This window comes from Bactrocera tryoni, chromosome 3 (genome assembly GCF_016617805.1).
Source record: "Bactrocera tryoni isolate S06 chromosome 3, CSIRO_BtryS06_freeze2, whole genome shotgun sequence".
In the NCBI taxonomy this organism is placed as follows: domain Eukaryota; kingdom Metazoa; phylum Arthropoda; class Insecta; order Diptera; family Tephritidae; genus Bactrocera; species Bactrocera tryoni.
Window position 1 is genome coordinate 11,251,134 of NC_052501.1, and position 22,657 is coordinate 11,273,790.

Genomic DNA, 22,657 nt, shown 5'->3' on the forward strand with positions numbered 1-22,657 from the left:
AGTAAATATCGTGCCGCAACCACCGAATTCGCCTGATTTATCTTCGTGAAACTTCTGGCTATTCAGCAAATTCACATAACCACTCCGAGGACAACGTTTTGACTCAATTGAGGATATAAAAGCTGAAAATAAGAAGGCTCGGATGGCCATTACGACGGAGGATTTTTCCAAGTGCTATGATGACTGGAAAATTCGTTGGCATAAGTGTATTGCAGCGGTAGAGGACTACTTTGAAGGAGTTGAAATGTACAAAATTCACATTTCAATTTGATCAAAGTAGTATAGAGAATCTCCGACTCTAACATATAATTTTAGCTGTTTCAAACATCGCAGCAAACTTAACAAAACTTCAGGGTATAAAAACCAATTTCCTTCCACGCGAATTCCACGCTGGGTTTAAAACACTCAAATATACTGCGTCCTAAACAACTGTAAATCGTGAAACTCCCAACACTTGTAGCCAAGTATCAGCTGAATCAAAATAAAAATCGAGCACATCCGTTAAGCCGGCAGTTCAGCTGGGAAATTTATACAAATCGCCGGTTTTCATTGTTCCATACATGCATAACTACATATTAAGGCATTCTTATTTGCGGGTGCTGGTACCCTTGCCGCCTACCCAGCTAATAGAACACATCCACGTCTGGGGTTTAATCGGCGCCAAATATAGCTACTGAAAACGGCATTTTTTCCATATTTTTCCAAAAAAGCGACTGTTTGTTTCTTTTTATTCCGAAAATATTCGTGGATTTTTTGCTAGGAAACCGCAGTCATTCAAAGTTCACGGTATCACGTGATGTGCCCGGTGCGCATTTGTAATATTTTTCCATTTTTTACGCTTTTTTGCTGTCAGCCCCTCTCCCAATCACGGCTGCTTACTCCGGCGCGATCATTTGTTGCGTGACTAACGGTTCATGCAAATAGAAAACATTCAAAAGGCATAAATAAACGAAAGAATAACAACAAAAACCAATTGATAAAAGTCAGGGAACTTTCGCCACGGTCGCTCCCTTCAGTTGACTTAATGCCGTTTTTTGCTGCCGCCAAGGTGCAAATGACCGCCAAATGTTGAAGCAAGTGAGAATTAAATATTTTATTCAGCAAACAATTTCCATGAAGCTAATTACTTTAAAATTGTTTAATTTACTTTAATTATTAAAATGCTACTGAAAAAAATAAATAATCAAAACAAGGGGATAATTATGTTTATATGAAAAAAATAATTATTATTTTCGGGCAGAGTGTTGTTCTAAAATATCGATTGGTATGGACAATTTTTTATAACCAGGTATTTTTTTTTTTTATAATTTATAGTTAGTCTATTTAATCCTTGAGTCATGCCGTAGTAAAAACTGTAATGTAACTATTAGAAACTACTAGCTCTTCCAGATAGATCATATCTTCTCTATTCCAAACTTAGGAGAAGATCGATAGTTTATCCCTACTGGTCCTTCGAGCCGGATGAACCAGCGACCTATGGATCTACAGTCCAAAGGTTTGAGCTATTTTAAGTTCAAGAATTAACATCTAATTTTTAAAATTTTACAGTTTAGTAAAATAATGGTCATAGATATCATAGTTTTGGTTGAATACGGCAGGATCTGCCATACCATACCAACCGATAGTTTCCAGAGTCTCTGCAGTACAAAAATGGTAAAGCTTAGAGACAAAAACAGTGAAGACAAGTAAGGAAGGGCTAAGTTCGGGTGTCACCGAACATTTTATACTCTCGCACGATAAAGTGATAATCGAGATTTCATTATCCGTCATTTATATATTTTTCAAATACCGTATTTGTGTAAAGTTTTATTCAGCTATCATCATTGGTTCCTAATGTTTATACTCGTATTATACAGAGAAGGCATCAGATGGAATTCAAAATAGCGTTTTATTGAAAAAAGGCGTGGTTCTTAACCGATTTCACCCATATTTTGTACATGTCATCAGGGTGTTAAGAAAATGTTACATACCGAATTTCATTGAAATCGGTCTAGTAGTTCCCGAGATATGGTTTTTGGTCCATAAGTGGGCGACGTCACGCCCATTTTCATTTTAAAAAAAGGCTGGATGCAGCTTCCTTCTGCCATTTCTTCCGTAAAATTTAGTGTTTCTGACGTTTTTTGTTAGTCGGTTAACGCACTTTTGGTGATTTTCAACATAACCTTTGTATGGGAGGTGGTCGTGGTTATTATCCGATTTCTTCCATTTTTGAACTGTATATAGAAATGCATGAAGAAAACGACTCTGTAGAGTTTGGTTGACATAGCTATAGTAGTTTCTGAGATATGTACAAAAAACTTAGTAGGGGGCGGGGCCACGCCCACTTTTCCCAAAAAACTGCGTCCAAATACGCCCCTCCCTAATGCGATCCTTTGTGCCAAATTTCATTTTAATATCTTTATTTATGGCTTAGTTATGACACTTTATAGGTTTTCAGTTTCCGCCATTTTGTGGGCGTGGCAGTAGGCCGATTTTGCCCATCTTCGAACTTAACCTTCTTATGGAACCAAGGAATACGTGTACCAAGTTTCATCATGATATCTCAATTTTTACTCAAGTTACAGCTTGCACGGGCGGACGGACAGACGGACGGACGGACAGACAGACATCCGGATTTCAACTCTACTCGTCACCCTGAGCACTTTTGTATATATAATCCTATATCTGACTCTTTTAGTTTTAGGACTTACAAACAACCGTTATGTGAACAAAACTATAATACTCTCCTTAGCAACTTTGTTGCGAGAGTATAAAAATATAGCAGCTATAGCTGAGAGTGTACACGAAGACTGTGGAAAGTCGATTCAGCGCCGTTCACAACAACTCGGACTGACGTATGGAACGCCTTTGCGCATTTTACGTCAAAATCTTAAATTGAACGCGTAAAAAATACTGCTTTTGCAAGAACTGAAGCCGTTCGACCTTCTCAAGCGACATCGCTTCACTCTATGGGCTCTTGAAAAGTTCCAAGAAGATCCGACGTTTTCCAGCCAAATTTTGTTGGGCGATGAGGTCCATTTCTGGCAACCTGAAGAACAGATAAAATAAAGATTTGTTGTGGTTTGTTGGCTGGTGGGTCATTCTTCGAAAATTATGCCGGTGCCGGATACAATGGCGACCGTTATCGTTCCAAGATAACCGACCATTTAATGCCTGAATGGATATGTTTTGGGCCGACCGATGGTCCAACAATATCGTGTTATATGACACCGTTAGACCTTTTCCTGTGGGCGTATCTAGAATCTAAAGTCTATGCGGACAATCCCGTTTTGATTCAAGCCTATGAGCAAAACACCACGCGTGTGGTGTGTCCCAAATAATGTTCTTTCGAATGACAATAAAAATGTCCAATCAAATTTGAAGTTTCTGTGTTTTTTCTTTAAAAAAATGCATCACACTTTAGAAACACGGGCGATGACGAACTGAGATGAGAAAGCGCTTAGAGCATTCGAGCGAACCGCCCTCCGAAAGGGTTTTGGAGCCGTCAACGTGAGCGATTAGTACCAAAGAAAATGGAACCACGAACTGTATACGGTGACATACATATAATAAAGCGCATAAAAGTCCAGCAAATGCGCTGCTTAGACCATGTCGTGCGAATGGAAAGGAATGCTGAGTGGACAATGAAAAAATGGGAGGCCATGCAACCAACGGAAAAACCAAGTGCGTAAGGATCTTTCTGAATTTGAGATGTAAAATTGGCATGACCATATAAACGACAAATGTAACTGGCGAAGTTTTGTGTTTTCGAAGCAGATCAGCCCTGCGTTGTAGAAGGAGAAGAAGATTGCATTCGAAGAATTTTATGCAAAAAATGTTAGGAATAAGTCGTATAGGATAGCATTTCAATATATTTAATATCTTGTTTATTGATAATATAGGCATTCACTGCTGACATCTTACCTCAAAAAATGGGCAAAATTTAGGGCAAGGACTGAGGATAATAAAACTGAAAGATCTGAACATAATAATGAAGCATCTACAGTTACCATAATATAATTTAACGTGCCTTTTAGAGCAAAGTAGTAGTTATGCTTACAAACATGTATACTCCTCTCATACGTCGTTAGTTAGATCAACTATTGTTTAAATAGCAATATATTTGCAAAAGCTAATACTAATCAACCTAGATTTATATAGAACATACCTTGGAAGATTTAGTCATCATATTAGCACCTTATTGACACAATATTAAAGCCCTTACATTATGTAAATTCAGTAATTTGCAATTATATAAAATTTGTTACTAATTTGTTTGTCAATTATTAAGGATATTTTGAAGCTTCGGTTCGAAAATTGTATAATACTCCGAAGCTACAAATTGACTGCTGAAATGCATACATACGAGTATTGAATGCACATGACTATTTGACACAAAATATGCAATTAGCTTAATTTCAACAATTTTGGCCTGAAATTACAGCAAAAACAGCAGAGAATTTAAGGTTGTTTACAGAACAGAACACATGTCCACATATGTATTAATTTATATATACTCGCATAATCGTATAAGTATTCTATAAGCGTTTAGAAGATAGTTGTTCTTCGGAATTCAAATTATGAATATGAAATATTGGTAAAATTTACTTGTATGTATGCATTTACAATATTTGATAATTGGTACTAATTATCGAATGACTTCGTAGTAGTGAAACGGTCAGTTCAACATGAAGTTGAATATAACTGTCACAAGCACAAGTAAAGGTTCCCAATGAAAAGCTTACCAACAAACTAGGATCTTTAAGATGTTCTTTTATATAGGTTAAGCGTATTTTGAGATCATTTGAGTGATTAGAATCGAATAACAGTATTTTCAAGAGACACTAATTTGATGCATTCGAAACCTACATTATTTTATAATTTTATAACCTTTTTTAATAAATTATACATATTTTAAGAATTTATTAAAAAATTTCTCTACATCCACTTTTAACTAAATATCCAGCAATATTTTCAAAATTTGAATGCAGATGAAACGTATTACAAAAAATATAAAAAATTCAAAAAACAAATTGTAAATTGTTGTAGAAACAATTTGTTTTTAACGTTTATAAATAAATATTTTACCCACATTATTGAGATGCTTTGCGCTGTAATGAAGTAAACGCAGCAAACCCAACTTATTAAGTATTTGGTGGTTTATTTTATGCGAGCAATTGGAGTTATTATGGAAAAAGTGTGCTTTGAAGCACAAAAGTAAAGAAATGCCTTCATTTGAAACAACAAAAATAATATAGTAAAGCTTTCATTTAATAAAATCCTTTACAGTTTGGTCTGGTAGTGAGCGAGTGCAAAACGAAATGTCTCCTGTCATCAAAAAAAAAAAAACAGTCGTTACACTCACAACTAGACTCTCATGGCGCTGTTGAGAGTCATAATTTCGAATTAAATAATTATAATTTCATTTATCTTGGAACCAGTATTAACAGCAACAACAATGTCAGCCTCAAAATCCAACGCAGAATAACCCTTGCCAACAGATGGTACTTCAGACTGAGTAGGCAATTGAGAAGTAAAGTCCTCTATCGACGAACTAAGACCAAACTCTCCAAGTCACTCATCATCGACGTCCTGCTATATTGTGCAGAGGATAGACGATGACAATATCTGTAGAGTCGGCGTTACGATTTTTCGAGGGAAATGTTCTGCCGAAGATTTATGATATTTTGTGCATTGGCAACGGCGAATACGGCAGTCGATGGAACGATGAGCTGTACAAGATATACGAGCGAATTAAGAAGCAGCGGCTACGCTGGCTAGGTTATGTCGTTCGAAGGCATGAAATCACTCTAGCTCTGAGAGTATTCGACGCAGTATCAGCCGGCTGAAGTAGATGAAGAGGAAGACCTCCACTCCGAATCGAATCGAAAGAATTTTCCGCTGTTAGATATACCCAATATATAACCATTTTATAACCAAAACTGTAATTTTGTTTCAATATGAGTGGTTTCTATTATTTGCCTTCGCCTGTAAACTTGTAAAAAGTGATGTTACGTTACATTTTAAGTGACGGTTTGATAGTAATTTATGTTGTTGAAGCCACTCTGGAATGCAAATTTTGTCACAAAAACGATTTCTTTTTAACAATACACTATATTGTCTTAAATTAAGACTTATCCATAACGAATGGTTGACTATTAAAGCGCTTTTAGTACATATCAAATTACTATTAACATTGTTAATTATGACTGCCCATCTTTCATAATTTTTACCAATTTATTTTTAGAAATTTTTTATATTCCTTCCTTTTTCCCTATACCTCAGCTGCGGTAAATTTTGCCGCCTTTTCTTTAAGCGCCTGAAATCCAATTTTAAACGAAACCTCTCGCATAACAACACTAAATCCTTAAGATAAGATTTAACTCATAATGCGAGTACACAGTTGCGCCCCTCAAAAACACCACACCACGCCAGCTAAAATGTTGCCAAGCAAATCTTAAATCCACCAACACATTTAAACAAATTTATGAGCGCATAAATAAAGCGCTCACAGCCAAAGTGTTAAGGCATAACATTAAAGTTTGGCGCGATAGAATTCAACAATGTTGCAAATGCTAGCTGGCATGATTTGTTATAGCGACACCATGCGAGTATATTGATCATGAAATACTTGTGGCGGCGCACACCCACCGACCTTTTTAGACATTCAGCAACGCAACTCAACCACACCAAAAAGGTATTTATGCACAAATGCCGCCGCCGGCGCTATCGATAAGCGATAATGTTGCCGCCAGCGTGGAAATGGCTAACTGGGCGGATTCGGCCGAATGTGCGCAGAATGGGCGGCAAATACGCCATATGAAATCATATAAATATTCCGGCAACTAAAAGAATCCTTATATTGTATAAATGTGTATGTGTGTATGTGAGGCCATTGTATGCATCACTACTGCTGGCTGAAAGCACGCCGGTCAATGCCGAACAGCATACAATGAAGCGTTTGAATTGATTGGTGTGAATGCTGAAGTTATCTGTAAAACGAATCCATGCGCTGTTGGGCCAGCAGAGCGGTGTCGATGCGGGGTGTGTGTGCCACAAAAGGCAGCATAAAAGTAAGTGCGTCGCTTGATTGCCAACTCAAGTGGGTCGAAACAAATGCTGCGGCGCTCGACGTGGCAGGGGAAAGGGTTTATTTTAGTGATTGGTTGATTAAGTAACGGTGTGTGTGTGTGTGTGCGTGTCTGTCCGCAGGGAATCGCTTTATGTTTGCATGTGCTTATGGAAGTGTGTGTGTGTGTGTGTGCTTGTATTTACATTTAAAGTTTACTAGCAACAGCAAATTTTGCGGTTGAATTGAGTGGTTAATATGCTGGATTTTGTTTATATTTGTGTGTGTGTGCGTGTGCTTTGTATTTGTTTTCATTGTAGTCGAGTGTTTTTTGGATTTCTTTGTGTTACAAAGTAAATTATTTGTGTAAGCTCTTAAAAAATTTGTTTTTTTAGGGTTGCGAATTTATGATGTGATTTAATGGTGTTTGCGCTGCAAAAACACCGTTGCTCCCAAACGCCTTTGCAGCATGTGCGTGTCAGTTGGGGGGAGTGGCGGTGTTGAGCGCCGTGTTCAAAGATGAAAACAATTTAAATTGATCGATTGAATTACTCGCGGCGCTGCAACTAAATAATAAATGTTAATATTACTGCGAAGTTGTTTTTGTTTTTGTTTGACAGTTGCTGTGCACAAAGGTGAAAGTTTTGCTGCGCAAAGTGGTTTTAAATTTGGAAAGTTTTTTGTCTACAAATAATTAAAAAGCGTTTGATTTGTATGTAGCAAGTTTCAAAAAATTCTCGGATATATATTTCGCAAGGCTTTTCCGCTTAAATGGCAGTAAAATTTTTTGAGCTTAATGAAAAATTGTTGTATGACAAGAAACTATATTTTATATTTTTTAAGGCAAATTTTTTATTCGTGGTGGTGGGAAAATTGCCATTCAATTTTAATTTCTTATACGGACTTTATGTGTCATGCAGACCTAATTTCATTACTAAAATTGGCTTGTTGGCTCTTTATTCAATATGCAGAGTTTTCATTGAACTAATACAAGTACAACCACTTGTTAAGTAATATTAATTGCATTGTATCAATCTATAGCATTCATACCAGTTACTTCTTTGATTAACTATTTTCAAACGTTATTAGTTTCGAAGTTATCGAATAGCTCTCCTATTCTCCTATTCAACTTCCCCGAATTTAATTTTTTTTCTTGGTTAAATGAAGCTTAAAATTTGACATTTTCGACACTTTATGTGATTGGTAGCACTGGAGATATGTGACTGCAACGACATATATTGACAACTTTTTCGACTACCCAATATAATAATATAATATAGCTAAGTTCTAGCCGTTTTTTTCTAATGAAAATGCAATTTTACTGTAAGGAAATGGTCATAAGTGAACTATTCGAAGTTTTTCTCATGGCTGGTCACAACTTTTTCCCATCTTTCTGGCAGAGCAGGAATATCGTAATGGTAAAACTGTTCACTTTGTGATTCTATCCAAGAATCAACCCATTTCTCGATGTCGTCTTGTGAGTGAAACTGTTTGACTTGTTTGTGGAACAAAACACAAACAAAACAAAATTCGCTATATTAAGGGATTATAATACAACATAACAATTGATTTTTTTGCATACATGTAAATATGTTCTTAAATGATATGCAGTTGAACCTTAAAACATGTAAAACGATGTGCGACCCTACTTAACACATAATAGACAACTTTAGTTTGGAGCAAGTATGTAGTTTCGTTGGTCTGGGGTAACTATGGATTTTAAATTAAATTTTAATCTTTATGCATCTTCCATGATTTTTAAAGCTAAAAGCGCTCCTAATTTTGCTAAACGTTAGTATAGAGATCCGCTTACTACGAAAATCCCTTCTAGGTCTTTGGTGAGGCCTATATTGGAGTACGATTCAATGATATGGAACACTAGTTATTAAGTCCATTCGAAGAACTTAAAGTCCGTTCAAAAATGATTTTTTACTTTTGGTCTTAAATCATTTGCATTGGGATTACAGATTAAATCTTCCCCCATATACTAATCGTTTAAACCTTAATGAAAAATTGTGAGTGAAACTCGATAGTTATAGGGAAATGTTGGGTATAATATTTCTTGTAAAACTCATGAATGGGTAAGTTTGTAATCCATTTCTCTTGTCTGATATCAATTTCAACGTCCCCTTTCGCTCTATCAGGCAGTTTAGCACTTTACTTTTCAAATTTTCTAGAACAAATGTTGAATTAGAAGAACCATTCCGCCGTATAAACACGATTTAAATTCTCATTCCAGCACATTTGATCTAACAGACTCATTCATTAGGGTTAAAAAATTTAGTTTTTGTACTCTTAACAAGTAACATTAGAAAATACTAAACTTACTTTAACCTAAATTCTAATTTTTGTTTCTGTAGCTGAGCAGCTTAAGATCGCATCGCTTAAAAACGTTCTTGCCTTTTATGACTCGGCTAATTTCGCTCGTTTGCGGATCGCACCTTTCGCGTATGTTAAGTAGGAAAAGAGTAATCTTTAATCATTATATATTTACATTAGTATATTTGAGCATATTCTCAGAAAATGTGTCAAGTAGTTTAGAATATATGAACATATTTGTAAGAACTTGTTAACTCAGTGTAATCAGCTTCCGGAATTTTCAACGCATTTTACTCAAAACGCTGTTTTCAGAGTGCGTGATGAAAATTTGTCCGAAACGCTGGACTGGACTGATCTTAAGCCTTTTGCAGGACCTTTTTAGCAATATTTGTCAGGTAAAAAATTAAAATTTCAAGCATAAACAATCCTCTTCACCGCCAGTCATATTTCGGAGGTCTTTTAGGAGATCGACTACTGGAAAAAGGGAAAGGAAAAGCTCATGAAATTCTGTAAATTCTTCATCCAAGTCTTCAGGAATTGTATCTCAAAAACCTATGTAAATATTTTTTGTAGAATTTAATAAGACAACAAACAAAATTGATTTTTTGAAACCCGTAAACCTATGTAACCCCTTAATTACTTTGCAAATCTAATATGTATGATGAATTAGAAAATTTTCACAGTTTTTTTAAAATTAATAGATTTTTTAGTGAATAGCTTTGAGTTATTCTGCAGAGTTGTCATTTGCTTCAGACATCATACACAAAAATACTCTAAATAAATTATATTATAATTTTGAAAGCCATAGCTCACATATTACCGACTTTTCGGTATGGTGTCGAAAAGGTGAGTAAATATGCTTCTATTTGGTATGTGAGGAAATAGGGAACATGAGAACCGATTCCATCGATTTTTTTTTATTAGGTATATCTGTGCTCCATCTATTGGGACCTCTTTTGTTAAGCCGGTTTCGAGGTTCCAAATAAAGATTTACTTCCTTTTAAGACAATACGAAAAGTATAAACAAGCATAAATAACATGAAAATATGAGATTATGACAGCTTTTAAAGTTTGATGGCTTAGAAAAGGTATATAATGTGTAATGAAATATAGTGGTTAGTTTACTACCAAAAAACAAAAAAAGATAGCCGATGTGAGACTTGAAATCGCATGATGCAATACGTATAATAAAGTGAAGCGTTAAAACCATCATTTCTTTGTAAAATAATGTATTACAATTTAAATGTTGGCATGAGAAATATTGGAAACCATTTTGCTAAGCACACATAGTTACAAATGCCACAAGCTGCTCTTTGACTTAAAATTGTTAGAAATAATTATAATTTGACATTACGTACTAAGCCAACTGGCTAGGTAGACAACACAATGAGCAAGTAGAAAATTACTCAGCTGGAAATTAACTACAACCGAGTCCCATGTCAACTATGGTTTACTCGTAGCTCTTGACATACATTGACCACACACAGCATTTAAACTTTCACCCACACGAAGCCGACTGCTTATATTTGTCAAATTCCAATTGGCAGGGCAACAAAATTATTTAACAAATGCGAATGTGGCAAAATTATGCAATGTAATATGAAGCCATACACTAACATAATACAAATATCTATATCTACAATATTTTTACCGATATATATACATATGAATGTATATCTACAAATATGTATGTATGTGGAAACACCTAATAGTAAGCTGCAAGAGTGTTTGTTATGCATGGATATACATACATACATACATGCGTATGTGTGTACGTGTGTACGTGCACGTGTTTGAAAATGTAGAAAAGCGTGTCACGTCACATTGCCAAAAATATTTGTTTAGGTTAATTTTAGGCAAATTCCAGTAAAATATCAAATGTCACTCATACCACATGGCACACCCGCATATTTGGGTATGTGTAGCATATAGCGAAGCATATTTAAATACTCCATACATAATAATCCGAATGCTACACGCATTTTTCTACATAATAATCTTCGTGCAACAACAACAAACAATATATAAATATGTCGGCGCCGCTGTGCGGGCCTGTGTCACCCGGATTTGTATGTAAACCAGCAATATTTGATTGTATGTATGCGCATAAGTACAGGTATTTGCCTGCCTGTAGGCATTTTTGATATTTGTGTTTAATTTTTGATTGCTCAAATACTTGTTAATATACGAAAGACACGTTTCTATTTTAAATTAAATTTGCCGCTGGTGTATTGATATTTATTGAAATGATTTATTTTGGTTTTATGTTGATTTTTGGGCATACAATCACCTAAACATCTGTATTAAAGCGCTGGAAGTATAAACAAATGTGCTGCCAGAAATATTTGTTCAAAAACTTTAAGCAAGTACATATGCAAGTTATGAAGAAAGCTACAATTAATCAAGTGAATTTTTTTGTGATCAGAAATGATGTAAAAAATCAAATGGCGAACAATTTATTGTTAACTTTTATATATATCACAATAAATTCATGAATTCACAAACACAAATCTTTATACCAGCCATTAACAATTAATTTGCTCAGCTGTAATATGGTTTTCGAGACGAAGTTGAATATAATGAATATATATAATTGAATATTTATATTTAAACTACTGTGGGTAAAAATACTTCTTAGTTCAAATTCATCAACATCAACTGATGATCAACACGTCAATAAAATAAAGGAATTGGTACTTGAGAACCGACAATTAACATATAGAGATCTTACTGTCATCAATGGAGTATCGGAAGGAAGAAAAATATTATTTGGGAACAAGAAAGGAAAAAGCACGATTGGTTCCAAAATTACTGAAGTTTCTGGAAAAATTTCGTCGCGCTAACGTCTGTGAAGTAATGCTTTCCGACTACCAGGAAGTTATGAAACGTGATATTACTGACGATGAGTCTTGGATCTATGCTTATGACTCGAAACGATCAATCGGTCAAATATGAGGGCAAAGGTGAGCCGAAGCCGAAAAACCACGTCAAAGCAGAACACAAATCAAGGTTATGCTAACAGTTTTCTTCGATTATCGAAGTGTGATAATCTCCGAGTTCCTTCCGACCGGTCAAACTGTCTACAAGGAATACTATTTGAGTATTATGTGTCGTTTGGCGAAGTCTTACTATTTTTTGCGCATTGAAGGAAATATCATAAATAGACATAACAGTAACCTTACATTAGATGTATCTATGATAAATATTGAAATTTAGAAGGCCACACTTGTTCAAAGCATTTCGCGTAGTCAGAGAGTTTCAGCTTTATCGCGTATCTTTTGTGACATCTACTCTTCGTAATTTCTGTAGAAGATTCATTTATTTTGGTATGCGTTTAGCATTGATACGCTTCATACCCAATTGATGATCGATAGGAAATGGTGAGTTTTCCCATATCTCTCTGATGTCCAGAGGAGCATTTTCAAATACTCCTTTTGTAACATTTTTAAGGGTCATGTCTTCTCGATTCAATCGGAAATACAAAATTTCAAGCAAATTCTTTTGATAAATTCGTTGTTCTGTTGTTCCTTTGTTAATAATGGCCAGATAAACCTTTCGCGTCACAATCAAACTGTTGCCAAATACCCAATTTTAATAAATTGAGATTAAACTTCACACAAACATAAAAAAGGTTATACGAATCTAAGAAACAATATCGATTTAATTTTGCGCGCGTTTAAATACATCAGTCCGAGTCAAATTTGATCGGATGGTATATCTGTGATTAGTGAGAGAAATTTTTGAAATAATTTTTCTAACTGAAATACATATTTTGATTTCGATCCGTCTCACTATGAATTCGTGGATAGTATCTCTTCTTTAGTACTCTCTGCATTTTATAAAAAGGTGTAAAGTCAGTTTGTGTTTTAAATAAAGGGAAAGATCTTATGTGCCTTCAATAATAAGACGAGTTTCTTAGCGCATATTCAAAATGAGAATTACTATATCTATCTTTGAGCTAAAAGAGTCAATAATTATTATTAAGAAAAGCGAAATGTCGAACAAAGCTGAAATTAATATATAAAAGTCTATTGCGGTATCGCCCAGTGTAAATGTGCGTTACCTGGAGCCTCATTCACTTAGCCTGAGTACCTCCATAGGTGCAAATACTCATTGTTTATGTAGCTGTAAAGTCAGAAAAAAATATGTGCCTTTTTTCAAAAATTTAAATTAATTTTAAGAAAGTTATCGATATAAATCGATTTTTATCGAAAAATGAGGAGTGAATTTGCTAATAAAAAACTGTCAGAAAAAAAATATGTGCTTTTTTTCAAAAATTTGAACTAATTTTAAGAAAGTTATCGATATAAATCGATTTTTATCGAAAAAAGAGGAGTGAATTTGCCAAAAAAAAACTGTCAGAAAAAAATATGTGCTTTTTTCAAAAATTTAAACTAATTTTAAGATAGTCATCGATATAAATCGATTTTTATCGAAAACTGAGGAGTGGATTTGTTACAAAAAATTGTTCTAAGTGCTTTTATTATATGTGAATTTTTCAAAAAGTTGAATTACTTGCAAAAAAGTCATCGATGTAAATCGATTTTTATCGAAAACTGAAGAATAAATTTGTTTAAAAAACTGTGCTAAGTTCGTTATTTGAAATAGTTAAATTGTTAAAAATAAAAATCGATTTTAATCGAAAATCAAAAAGTGAATTTACTTAAAAAACTGAGCTAACCTTCGTTTATGAAATTCGGCAAAATATGTTAAATTGTTTGTGTAAAATGCAAGTGATTTCATTACAATAGGTTTGTTTAGGGATACAATAAAGTAAGTATACTCTATTATATACATAAATTTGAACTGGTATGACAATTTATAGAGACTGACAAAAATTTTGCCTAGTTCAGATCTCGTATAATACCCGTGAGTTTTTGCAGGAAAGTACAAACTCGTGCCCGTTGTTGGTACATATGTATATTCTCTCTTTCTCTACCCAAAATAAGATCCGAGACAAAATGGAGTGCAAGTCTGGTTGTAGATCAACAGTAATGACGACTATTCGTTATATTTTGCTTGTAAAACAGTTTGAAGTTTTTATGTGATTTCTATGTATTCTTGTCTCTCCGAAATTAATACTAACTGAAGCAACCAACTTAGAACTCACCTGAGGCATCTTGAATAAATTATTTAATTTCAATATCCGCGCAATCTCCGACCGCAGCAAGCAAACAGAGCAAAATAAAATTAATAAAGAAAGCCAATAAATTCGCCAATATCTCTTTAATATAAAATTATTTACATAACAAGCGCCGTTAGTTGGACCCCAGCACAAACTGCAGTCGCGGCACGCTCGCGTGTCAGCATTGCTGTCACTTTTTACGACAACTGCAGGGTTGCTTCATTTTTATTACATTTCACTTTCGCAACTACAACTCTCCCCCTCCACACACACGGACACACATGCACGTACATTATGCATTTATATTATTTTATTGGCGAAATGCAGTAAATTCCATGCTTAATGCGAAATGCCACAGCAGAAGTTCCAACAGCTGAAGCTAGCTGCCGATGCTGCCATTCGCAACTCGCAACTCACCACTCGCTGCTACTTGTGGCATTGCCGCTCACGTTGTCCACCAGTATATTGCATATAAATTTATTTATTATAAAAGAATTTTGTATGTGTGTGTGTTTATGTGTGCCGTTCGTATATTAAAACGTGAGTGGCGATCAGCGAGCGGGTAGCGGTCTCGCTTTACGGCATCCCTGCTGCGGAGTGAACTTTGTAAACTTTTGACCTCAAAATTCGGTCACACGTTTCAACTGAATAATGCACTCACACATGCGCTCACTTTGCAGGTGTATGTGTTTGTGTAGGTATGTCAGCAGTTGATTTAGCTGTTTTCACATGTGCGATTATGCATGTGTGTTTGGTCCAATGAACACGGCTTTTAGTTGGGACTATATACTTTTTTGGAAGCCGGCACTTTGATAGAAAACTTTATGAAACTAGGTCTTTGCTAGCGGTAAACAACTTTCGGATTTTCACGGTCTTTCAATTTTTACAGGGTATGTCCGGAAAGTAATAGGACTGATTTTCTTCCTCCACGACTGTACTTCGGAGCATGCGCGCACCGACTGGATTCGGTAGAAGGCGTTTCTAGCTAACGAACTAGCGGCTGATCAGATGTCTCCGAGCATCTGGAGAGTCAGGACAAAAATTTTCGTGCGAAACTCGATAAATCTGCGACAGAGACATTTGATACTATCAAGCAGGCTTACCCAGATGTTACTTTAGCAAGAAGTGTGTTTCGGTGGCATCAGACCTTTCTGGAGAGCCGGGAAAAGGTCGCTGATGACCCCCGTGCTGGGAGACCTGCGACTTCGACAAACACCGACAATGTGACTCGTGTGCGCAAAGTTTTGAACTCAGACTGTCGCCCAAATATGTGGCCCGAACTTTTTTTTGTTTCCTTGCTTAAAAAGGCCAATGAAAGTCAAGCATTTTGTGACGACAGAAGGCATCCAAACAGCATTCACCTCGGCTTTCAAAGCTATTCCAGAGAATGCCTTCCGTAACGCCTTCAATGCATGGAAATCGCGGTGGCAGCGCTGCACCAGGCGTCCTTGAGGCTCCGGACACCCGGGAGAAAACGTCTCCGAAATCCCCCCTCTCTTCTTCAATGCTGATAATCAAAGATTACTAGTTATCATAAGAACAGGTCGAAAACTTTTAGCAATAAATAGCTTAGACTTACCTAACTAAAATTTTAGCTATTAGAATGAATGCCTTGAAAATAATTGTCTAAAATAGTATTAGGTCTTTCTTTAGCGTGATTAGCTCTTTAGGATAGGTGAGGTTAGATGGCTGATCCCTCTACATAGCGGGTGCATATTAGCAACGGTGTAGCTTCCTATATCTATCACAAATCCGCTTAAGTGCTATATTTCTATTTCTGCTCTTTCACCTGGTTGTGGGGAAGCTTGAGATCCGATCTCAATTGGACAAAAACGGGACAATCGAGGAGGAAGTGGAAACTTGGCTCTTTACTTTTTTTAGTATTTGAAAAACAGTTTAACAACCGGCAATACTGTTATTTCTACCCATCAAACTTAGAAGAAAACCTCTTTTTCTATATCCTTCTCGATTGTTCTTCTTCTTACTCAGTGTATACCACATACATACATAAGATTTTTTGTTACGTAATATCATGTCACTGAACAGCAGCTCATTAGACTTAGGGAGGAAATCCTTATTTTATTGGAAGTCAATAGCTTTTGTCGTATCAAAAACTCACCTTTTTAAAGATCAAGGAATTAACTCTCAAAGACTGTCGTGAAGAATGCTTCCATAAATTATAACACTAAAAAATTTTATTTTCCAAGCTCAGTAATTTCTATGCCAGTAAATGTTTACAGGGGTATGATTTTCTAGCTTGCTTTCTACAAATCTACAGCTACCCAGTTTTAATATGTTGACATCATTTCTCAGCCAGATATACTATATACACACTTATACTAGACCTGCATATACATATGTTTACCAGTATGAAAGCAGTTGACACAACCGAGATGCGCTTGCAATTTAGGGCAGATCTGTGGTTTATAAAAATGCACACATACATAGACATGGAAAGTAAAGAAATATTCACGTATGTGTGGCAAGCATGTGACATTGCAGCGTGTCATGTGAAACGTTCTGACGTAGCCACATGGTCAGAGAACTTTATATGCATGTAGTATATATGTATATAGCTGTGCCTTTGTGCTCGTATGAGTGTGAGTGTGTGTGTGTGCCTGTCTGCGGCATACAGCGGAATTATTTATTTATACTTTTATAGTTATGCGTTGCTTATCGAATACCCACTGGTTACCAGGCTGCTGTTTAGTACGAGTTTATAAACTTGTAAAGGGTGTGCTGATTTGAGTAGCAACCGATTTTAAATTACAAACAGTTTGATAAAAAATACATTAGTGAACAAAAAATATGTGTTTTTTATATAGGAAGTGGAAGTCAATCAATTTCATTTTCCTGAGAAGGGTATACTAAAATTACCATGAAGTTTGTAACAACCAGAATGAAATATCGAAAACCCTATAACAAATGTCTACATATACATGTATAAAAATGATCTGGAGAACTACTTGTGTCGATTTACTCCATCTGTCTTTGGATACCATATCGGACACCTATAGGATATATGTAGCTGTCATTCTATATGTAAAAAATCAAAATCAAGTTCTTTTATGGAAATTTTCATATTTGCTAAGAGTATTTTAACTTCCGTGCAACGTAAAATAAAGTTTTTTCTCGCTTTTATTAAAGCCAAGAAAAAAATTCAGCAATCTGCATATAACGGGTGATCGAAGTGGATTGAATAGCCTTCTTTTGACAGAAACGCGTGAATCGTTTCAAGCTGTCATAATATTTTTTTAATATTATTTGGCATTTCACCTTTGATAGTCGCATACCTGAACAACGTTTACAAATCGCTCAACTTTATTACGAAAATTCACCTTCTGTAAAGAACTAGTTTCACGCGCTTCGCTCAACTTATGGTCAATATAATCGGGGTACTGAGTGTACTATTCGCAACACAATTACCCGTTTTGAGACCCAGCATTTATTATTGGAAAATATTCAACCAAATAGGCCGTGTCCAGCACGTAGAAGAAAATATGGCAACCGTAGCTGAGCGTGTACGCGAAGATCGAGCAAAGTCGATTCGGCGCCGTTCGCAGCAACTCAGACTGACGCATAGAACAACTTGGAGCATTTTACGTCGAGATATTAAATTGAAAGCCTACAAAATTCAGTTTGTGCAAGAACTGAAGCCGCTCGACCTTCCCTAGTGACATCGGTTAGCTCTATGGGCTCTTGAAAAGTTCCAAGAAGATCCGATGTTTTCAAGCCAAATTTTGTTCAGCGATGAGGCCCATTCTTGGCTCAATGAGTATGTATGTAAACAAGCAAAATTGTCGCATTCTGGACGAAGACCAACCTGAAGGGATTCAAGAGCTGCCATTTCGTACAAAAAAACGACGGTTTGATATGGTTTGTGGGCCGATGGAATCATCGGTCCATATTTCTTCAAAAATTATGCCGATGACAACGTAACCGGCAATGAAACCGCGCCTTGTTAACCGACAATTTGATGCCTGAAATTGAAGCTCGTGATCTCGGCGACATTTGCTTTCAATAAGACAGCGCCACTTCCCACACCATCGCATCAATCATTGAAAATTGGACTCAATATTTAAAAACATAAATGCCAAAGAATTTTCTTTCGAATGATAATGAACATTTCCCATTAATTTTGAAGTTTCTGTGTTTTTTCTTTAAAAAAATGGAGAACCTCGAAATGGATCACCCTTTATATATGTATATGCATATGTGTTCTTAGTATCAAATTTTAGGCAATTAAGGCTTAAATTTTAGTTGCTTACTGCTGTTTTTGTGTGCATATTTATAACATTTTTGAATTTTTTTTTTGTTGCAATCAGTTAGCTAAAAAGCTATTTTAAATTTTACATTTATTCCCAACATCGTTATTTATTGATTTGCACTTCCTTTATAAAAAACATATGTATATATGTATATTTTTATATATTTATGCATGTTTATTTATATTCACATACATTTATACACCGTTAGCTACTCTAAAATACCAGAATTTTCACTAACCACATCTACAGGGATATGTAATCAATAACGGTAAAATGGCGCCGTTCAACTTAACGGCGGTGTGTTTTGTGTGCGATTGGGCTCAAAAACGCATACGATATGAGTATTAGGTGCTCTCTCTTAGCAATTTCTACACTTACTCCACGCTTCAGTGTGGCAGGTGGCACGTAGCTACCGCCAAAGCGTTGTGGCGCTTCCATCGCTTTTTCGTTATTTATAAATTCTTTTAAAATTACCCGAAAATCAATTCAATATTTCCGGCTGTGTGCTGTTAGCGCTCCATTCTCAATGGCGCAACATAATCATTTAAGCTTATGTTGCTCATAAATTTTTATTGACTCTCGGGTATTTGTAGCATTTGTAGCCACATATAGCCAGTAAGTATGTAATTTTAGGTATAATCGCCATATGCCACCGTTTGATTTACTAATCTATTGAACTGCATAAAACCCTTCGTATTCACACATAACAGTTTGCTATATACATACGTACATATGTATATGTGTAGGTAAATCTATCGATTATGCTGTCATGTACCGTTTGTTGCTAAAATTACACCACATTGGCAGGACTTTGCTAAAAGCCATTATTCGGTGCTGGCAACTTGCTGTCAATTATGCTTTTGTGTTTACAGTAATTTCTACTGAAAAAAGCATATATACGTATACACAAATAAACGGGACGTAGCGCCTTGCAGTAAAATAGTATTTTCGTGCTAAATATTTTTATCGAAAAAGGAGGTGAGTAACCTTTAGTTTGAGATCAGTTAGAACATGTGTCGAATGACTATGTTCGAGAATAAATAATTTAATTTCTCACTTAGCATTTTATAAAGTTATATATATACATATATATATATATAGAGCTTGAATCCACAATTTCATCTAATTTAGGCATGGAGCCACTTAATTTGTAAAACTGCAGTCTTATCCACTATTATTAAGATATCTCGCTCACCAAATGATAAGACCGATACAATGTGAAAGAGATGGGCGAAAAATATGGTTACTAATATAAGACGGTTAAAGGACACTATAAAATAAGCCAATATCATCCATATTAATATATTACTATAACTATAACTAGGCAGCCTATTGTGTGGGTATTTCGTGAGTTAAAACGTTTACCAAATTTCGTTTTCTATAAATAAATTGTGACATTCGCTGTGTGGCTTGTGGTACAATCCTGTTCCATATCATTCAATTCGGGCCAAAAATATTAGATTATCATTGAACGGTAGCGATTCCCAATTACAGGAACGATAGGATGCGCTAGCGGCAGCAATATTCTCGACACTACGGTCACTTCTTTGTCTCACTGGCACGAGAACATTTTATAGTTTCCACTAGACGCTCAATTGTTGATCTGACATGACGATTACGACGACCATAAAATGGATATAGCGCTCTTAAAGTTTAGGCCACTGACTCCGAATTTCGGTAGTAAATTTTAATAATTCCTGCTCGTTGTTGGATCGCTTATCTTTTCATGATGAAATGGCAAACCTTACTGAAGAGAATTGTCAAAAGAGCGGGAGAAAATAAGGCGTCGTTTACTATTCCTATCGGCTTACTTTTATAGCGTCCCTATTGGAAAACCCGTTATATGATGATATGATATAAGTAACTAAAGGGATGGATTTATAGTATTAAGATCATTTTGTCATGAGAAACAATAGATTTCTCACGATGTTTATAATATGGAAAAGGAAATGTCAGATAACCTATAAAGTATGTATACCTAAGTGATCAATGTGGCTGCACACTCAGTATTTGTACCCATACTTTTCTCACTTAAAAGCTGCTAATTCGTCAGAACGGCCGATATCGTACTACTATAGCTTATAACTGCCATAAAAACTGATGAAGCTAAGTTCTTGCAAAGAATCTTTTGTTTTTGGGAAGGGTATCGTAGCTTCGGTGCAATCGCAGATAACGTTTTTTCCTTTTTTTGGATCATAATTTCCACCTGGGAATCCACAAAGTACCATATAGGAACACTATTTGTGAGGACTTTGTTTTCGATATATTTTAAATATACCTATTTATTGATGCCTGTCTTATCCATTCCAAGAAAAACAAATAGGTAACATTACAAAAGACATTATTATCATGTGTTCATATAGACAGTATAAACATGTCAAAGATTAATCTAATTCTCCATACGTTTGTAGCATCGGATGGAAATTCAGCTCTTTTGTTTATGTAGCGTCATTCCATTGGAAATATAAGAATTATCAATGGTTCAATTTTTTCCATGATAAAAATCGCTATACAAAGGCTTAGGGTCGCAAACAAATTCCAATTGACATAAGGAGATCAGGCTTCCTCTTGTAGAACACCCAGAGGAGATCTAGTGACTGCAGCCCATAGCATACTAAAATTATGGAAGGAACACTTCTCCAGCCTGCTGAATGGCCATGAAAGCATAACATAATTCGGCGAAGAGCTGATAAGGAGCCAGCATCAGTTTCTTTGAAGAAAATGGTCGGGCGAAAGCATACCTGACGATTGGAATTTAAGTGTGCTCTGCGCAATCCCCAAGTTCCACAATCTGCGTAAATTACCGTGGGATAAGCCTTATCAACATAGCATATAAGGTTCTATCGAGCGCACTGTATGAAAGTTTAAAGCCCACCGTCAACAAACTGATTGGATCTTATCAGTGTGGCTTTAGACCTGGAAAATCAACAACCGAAGAGATATTCATCATCTGAATATGGTATCCCCGCAAAAATGTACAGCTGTGTAAGCTGACGTTGAGCTTCATTAGGATCGGGAGGGACCACTCCGAGCCGTTCGATACCAAACGAGGTTGCGGATAAGGCGACTTCTTCAATCTACTCTTGCAGAAAATAATTTGAGCAGCAGAGCTTAATCGACAATCTTACACAGGAGTGTACAACTGTTGGCGTACGCCGATACATAACAGCCACGCGGTTAGTTCTGCTTTCTCCAGGTTAGACAAAGAAGCGAAGCAAATGGGTCTGGTAGTGAACGAGGGCAAGATAAAACATCGTCGCATTCGCGACTTGGCTTCACATTATTGTTTACAGTCTTAACTTCAAAAGCGTACATAACTTCGTCTATATTCGAACCAGAATTAACACCGACCTATCAGATAGTATAACGTGAGCTCTTCCACACCCAAGAAAGTTCAAAAATGCCACTCAACTAGCCATCGCTTGCAGTTGTGGCTATAAAATAAAGCAATTCTCTTGCAACGCAACGCATGAGTCCGCCGCCTAACCACATTATGTTGTTATTTACCGCATCAGTCAGTACGGCGTGAAACTGACAGGTGTGGGAATAAAAACAACCTCATCGCCATGGTCGCCTTAATTACTTTGCTTTAAACAAACATTTTTACCTTATTTTTACTTTAATTATTGCAACGAAATTAAAAGCATAAAGCGGAAACGAAAAAAACAATAAAAGCACTAATAATGAGTTCACTGCAGTGCAGCCAGCCGCAAGCGCTTTGCCTCGTTGCGTTGTGGTTCAATGACCCAGAGGCCCAGCCAAAGCGGTCTGGAGCTGCAAAATTTGTTTAATATGTGCCTTTATGACTATAACTGTATATGCAAACATTTATGTTATCACATGTCTAAGCACATACATATTTATAAAGCGCTCGAGCTGTTGAAAATGCAACGGAAC